This window comes from Mustelus asterias, chromosome 28 (genome assembly GCF_964213995.1).
Source record: "Mustelus asterias chromosome 28, sMusAst1.hap1.1, whole genome shotgun sequence".
NCBI classification, from domain to species: domain Eukaryota; kingdom Metazoa; phylum Chordata; class Chondrichthyes; order Carcharhiniformes; family Triakidae; genus Mustelus; species Mustelus asterias.
The window spans coordinates 21,019,293-21,025,376 of record NC_135828.1 but is presented as its reverse complement, the minus strand read 5'-3'; positions in this window follow the sequence as shown (position 1 = coordinate 21,025,376).

The following is a 6,084-nucleotide window of genomic DNA, read 5'->3' as shown; positions in this document are numbered from 1 at the left end:
ACTTCCTCAAAAACTCCAGCAAGTTAGTTAAACATGATTTCTCTTTAGAAATCCATGCTGGTTCTTTCTAATAAACCCACATTTTCCATGTGGCGACCAAATCTATTCCGAATAATTGTTTCCAGAAGCTTGCCCACTACTGAAATTAAACGGACTGGACTTTAATAGCTGGGGCTATCCTCACAGCCTTTTTTGAACAAGGGAGTAACATTTGCAATTCTCCAGTATTCTAGCATCTGAGTCTAGAGAAGACTGGAAGATTATGGCCAGTGCCTCTGCAACTTCCATTCTCACTTCCTTCAACATCCTTGGATGCGTCTCATCCGGGCCCGATGCCTTGTCAACTTTCAGTGCCAACAAACTATTCAACACTTCTTCCTCATCAATTTAGAACCCTTTTGGGGGCAGAATTTCCTCAGCTGTCACCATACCCTGGGTTGCATCTACCTCTTTAGTAAAGACAGATGCAAAGTATTCATTTAATATCTCAACCATGCCCCCAGCTTCCATGTGTAAATACTCTTTTAGGTTCCTGATTGATCTTACGTTTCCTTTTGCCAATCTTTTATATGTCTGTAGATGCCTTTGGGATTCCCCTGCCAGCATTTTCTCATAATCTCTCTTCGCTTCTCTAATGTGCTTTTTCACCTCCCATCAGAACCTTCAGTAATCCTCTTGTGTCTCAACTGCATTTTCTACCTAAAGTTAAAAGTTTATTTATTAGTCATAAGAAGGCTTACATTAACATTGCAATGAAGTTACTATGAAAATCCCCTAATCGTCACACTCTGGTGCCGGTTCGGGTACACTGAGGGAGAATTTAGCATGGCCAATTCACCTAGCCAGCACGTCTTTTGGACTGTGGGAGGAAACCAGAACACCCAGAGGAAACCCATGCAGACACAGGTAGAATATGTATCCAAAGATGTGCGGGTTAGGTTGATTGGCCATGGTAAAATTGCCCCTTAGTGTCCTGGGATGCGTAGATTAGAGGGATTAGCGGGTAAAATATGTAGGGATATGGGGGTAGGGCCTGGGTGGGATTGTGGTCGGTGCAGACTCGATGGGCTGAATGGCCTCTTTCTGTACTGTAGGGTTTCTATGATTCTATGATGTAGACTCCGCACAGACAGTGACCCAAGCTGGGAATTGAACTCGGTCCCTGGCGCTGTGAGGCAGCAGTGCTAACCACTGTGCCACCGTACCTGACACCTGTCATAAGCACACATTTTGTTCCTGATCATAATTTCTATCTCCTTCTTTATCCAGGGAGCTCTGGAGTTGTTGCCCTACATTTCCCTTGTAAGGGAATATACCTTCACTGTGTCCCAACCATTTCTGTTTTGAAGGTAGCCCATTGTTCAGCTACGGTTTTTCCCACCAACCTTTCATTCCAGTCTAACCAGCCCAGCTCTATTCTTGTCCCATTCAAGTTGGCTCTCCCCCAGTTAATTATTTTTACTCTGGATTGTCTATTTTCCTTTGCTATCATCATGCAACAGTTGATGGTGACTGACAGCTAACTGCCAAGCATTGTCTGAAATTTAAACCCGACGGCTTCACTCTGATTGGTCAAGACATTGTCCCGAGAAAAGTCAGTGAATGGTTGGCACTTATTTTGTTTAGCTGAAACAGGCACAATGTGTCTACATGTTCTTTCTGCCTGCAAAGAACAGGATCCTGTAGCGCTCTCTACCAATTAGGGCCCACTTGCCAACCAATCAGTATTCTATTCTCATGCAGTTTAAATTGTTATTTTCCCTGCATATTGGTACTCCAACAGTGTCCTGATGAGTGCCAGACAGAAAGCTTTGACATGTCTCTTTTTTGTCAGCAATATCATCCTAAAAATAATCCTGGAACTCCCTACCTAACAGCATTGTGCATACAGCTGTACCACATAGACACTGTTGGTTTATTAAGGCAGCTTACCACCACCTTCTCAAAGGCAAATAGGGATGGGCAATAAATGCTGGCCTTGCCAGTGATGCTCACATGCCATAAACTAACTAAAACAAAAAAGCTCCAAATTTGATTGAGTTTTTTGAAGGGGTAACCAAGAAGGTAGATGACGGCAGTGCAGTTCATGTTGTCTACATGGACTTTAGCAAGGCCTCTAACAAGGTACCACATGGTAGGTTGTTGCATAAGGTTAAATCTCACAGGATCCAGGGTGAGGTAGCCAAAAGGATATAAAATTGGCTTGATGCCAAAACAGTAAGAAGTCTCACAACACCAGGTTAAAGTCCAACAGGTTCATCTGGTATCACAAGTTTTCGGAGTGTCATTCCTTCTTCAGGTGAGTGATGACAGAAGCCAGAGGGTGGTTGTAGAGAGTTGTTTTTCAAACTGGAGGCCTGTGACCAGTGGTGTGCTTCAGGGATCGGTGCTGGGTCCACTGTTATTTGTCATTTATATCAATGATTTGGATGAGAATTTAGTAGGTATGGTTAGTAAATTTGCAGATGACACCAAGATTGATGGCATAGTGGACAGTGAAGAAGGTTATCTAGGATTGCAATGGGATCTTGATCAATTGGGGCCAGTGGGCTGACGAATGGCAGGTGGAGTTTAATTTAGATAAATGCGAGGTGATGCATTTTGGTAGATCAAACCAGGGCAGGACTTACTCAGTTAATGGTAGAGTGCTGGAGAGAGTTATAGAACATAGAGATCGAGGGGTACAGGTTCATAGCTCCTTGAAAGTGGAGTCACAGGTGGACAGGGTGGTGAAGAAGGCATTCGGCATGCTTTGTTTCATTGGTCAGAACATTGAATACAGGAGTTGGGACATCTTGTTGAAGTTGTACAAGACATTGGTAAGGCCACACTTGGAATACTGTGTACACTTCTGGTCACCATATTATAGAAAGGATATTATTAAACTAGAAAGAGTGCAGAAAAGATTTACTAGGATGCTACTGGGACTTGATGGTTTGAGTTATAAGGAGAGGCTGGATAGACTGGGACTTTTCTCTCTGGAGCGTAGGAGGCTGAGGGGTGATCTTATAGAGGTCTATAAAATAATGAGGGGCACAGATCAGCTAGATAGTCAATATCTTTTCCCAAAGGTAGGGGAGTCTAAAACTAGAGCGCATAGGTTTAAGGTGAGAGGGGAGAGATACAAAAGTGTCCAGAGGGGCAATTTTTTCACACAGAGGGTGGTCTGTGTCTGGAACAAGCTAGTTTAACAACACCAGGTTAAAGTCCAACAGGTATATTTGGTAGCAAAAGCCACACAAGCTTTCGGAGCTCCAAGCCCCTTCTTCAGGTGAGTGGAAGCTTGTGTGGCTTTTGCTACCAAATAAACCTGTTGGACTTTAACCTGGTGTTGTTAAACTTCTTACTGTGTTTACCCCAGTCCGACGCCGGCATCTCCACATCTGGAACAAGCTGTCAGAGGTAATAGTAGAGGCGGGTACAATTCTGTCTTTTAAAAAGCATTTAGACAGTTACATGGGTAAGATGGTTATAGAGTGATATGGGCCAAATGCAGGCAATTGGGACTAACTTGGATAAGTTTGGTCGAAGGGCCTGTTTCCATGCTGTATGACTCCAGTCCTCTTATGACCCATCACAGTGCCTCCCACCTCCATGGAAACACATACTGCAACACTGGAGGCAATAGGAGAGATGACAGCAAACTGAATACTCACCTCACGATCAGCGCACATTTCTATCTCTCAGGGCTTTCAGAAACTGACAGCTACTGACATTCCTCTGATCACTGAGGATGCAGATCCTGGGCAGGATGGAAATGTGATGAGTAGAGTTGACCTGCCTAATACTGCCAAATCTCAGGATAGCAGCATGTGTCTTCTGCCTCAAAGCAGAGCACCAGCACCAATAAAACATAAGAGGCAATATCAAGCTACAGCCTCCTCCAAAGTTTCAATCAGCAGTGAGGTGGGGTTGCCGGCGTTGGACTGGGGTGGGCACAGTAAGTAATCTCACAACTCCAAGTTAAAGTCCAACAGGTTTATTTGGTAGCACGAGCTTTTGGAGCATTGCCCCTCACTCACCTGATGAAGGAACTGTGCTCCAAAAGCTCGTGCTACTAAATAAACCTGTTGGACTTTAAACTGGTGTTGTGAGACTACTTATTGTGTCAACCAGCAGTGGCTCCTTATCAGAAGCTGGCTGCCATGATTGGAAAACATTCAGCCCTATTTTCTTGTTCACAAGCAGCCAATTGGTTCTTGTATTAGGTTGCACAATGAAGTTGTACCTTCAGAGCTCCGAGAACAAGTGAAATTGTTAGGAATGGGTTAACAGACCTTCCAATTAAGTCCTAATTTGATGTCAATTATTCAATAGAAATCACTGATATATAAAGAGACCACAGGTGACACTGGGTGTTGGTGGAGAATTGTGTGTGAAGTTGGATCAAAGAAATAAAGGTAGTTTATGAAGAAGCAGAACTCGTGTCTCCTTTACTCCACAGCAACCTAGAGGCTTAAACAGAAACAAAGACATTTTAAAAATGTTGTGGGATGTGAGCACCAGTCTCTCTCTTGCTTATCTTCACACCCATTCTGTTTTACCCTTTAGGGAATAGTGGTGGAAGGATTTTCGAGCTGACTATCAGCTCTTTGAACATTCCTTCTGTGGCCAACAAGTCCTGGCATTGGACTTGAACTTGGAGCTTCTTGTCCAGTGGTAGGGCACTACCACAAGGCCTCCTGAACAGCACTGGAAGGTCATCATTTGTTGCTGATGTGTGTGTGTATGTATGTGCAGTACCCAGGAGAAGTGCAGTATTAGGAAAGAGTAAATTAATTTGCTTTGACCTTGAACTTGATTGTAACAAAATAGAATATGCACTTATGTCATACTTAGTTATTCATGATGGTTAGAGTCATAAACAAAATGGTGTATTTATTTCATGCTGGCGCAATGGAGTAATTTTAATTCTGGGTGGAGTGTACCCATCAGGACTATGAGCCAAAGTCATTGAGAGAATAGGATTGCTGACTGGAATTAAATGCGTTCCTGGAGATTACCACATGACTTGCCCCCACACTGCAGCCATTAGTCGAGCATATGCCTTCCTACACTAATTGGACCCAGTGACAGTGAAGGAACCGCAATGTATTTCCAAGTTAGGATGGTTGAGTGACTTGGAGGGGGAACTTCCAGGTGGCCGTGCTCCTGTATGTCTGCTTTCTTGTCCTTCTAGTGGTTGTGGTTGTGGATTTGGAAGGAGTTGCCTAAGGAACCTTGCTGAGTTTCTGCAGTGCATCTTATAGATGGTATACACTCTGCTACTGTGCGCCAGTGGTGAAGGGAGTGAATGTGTATGAAAGGGGTAGCCATCAAGCAGGCTGCTTTGTCCTGGATGCTGTTGCACTTCTTGAGTGTTGCTGGAGCTGCACTCATCCATCCAAATGGACATATTCAGTCACACTCCTGACTTGTGGCTTGTAGACTCTGGGGAGTCAGGTGAGTTATTCTCTGCAGGACTCCTAGCCTCAGACCTGTTGTAGTAGCCACAGTATTTATGGGGGTGATTCTCCCATCCTGCTGTGCTAATAAACAGCTTCTTCCCTGCTGCCATCAGACTTTTGAATGGGCCTACCATATATTAAGTTGATCTTTCTCTACACCCTAGCTATGACCGTAATGCCACATTCTGCACTCTCTCCTTTCCTTCTCCCCTATGTACTCTATGCACAGCTTCGACTATACTCAAAGAAGCTTGATTATGGCTGAGCTGTAGATGCTTGTCTGTCTAGTGCACAAGAAACAGTACTTTTCACTGTATACTGGTACATGTGACAATCATACAATCCCTACAATGCAGAAGGAGGCCATTTGGAGTCTACAGCGACAACAATCCTGCCCTGTCCCCGAACCCAACGTATTTACCCTGCTAATCCTCCTGACACTAAAAGGCAATTTAGCATGGGGGAGAATTGATAATAATTAGCCAGTACGTTTTATTTATTAATCGCAAGTCGGCTTATGTTAAATCAGCAATGAAATTACTGTGAAAATCCCCTAGTTGCCACCTTCCGGTTCCTGTTCGGGTACACGGAGGGAGAATTTAGCATAGCCAATGCAGCTAAGTAGCCCACCTTTTGG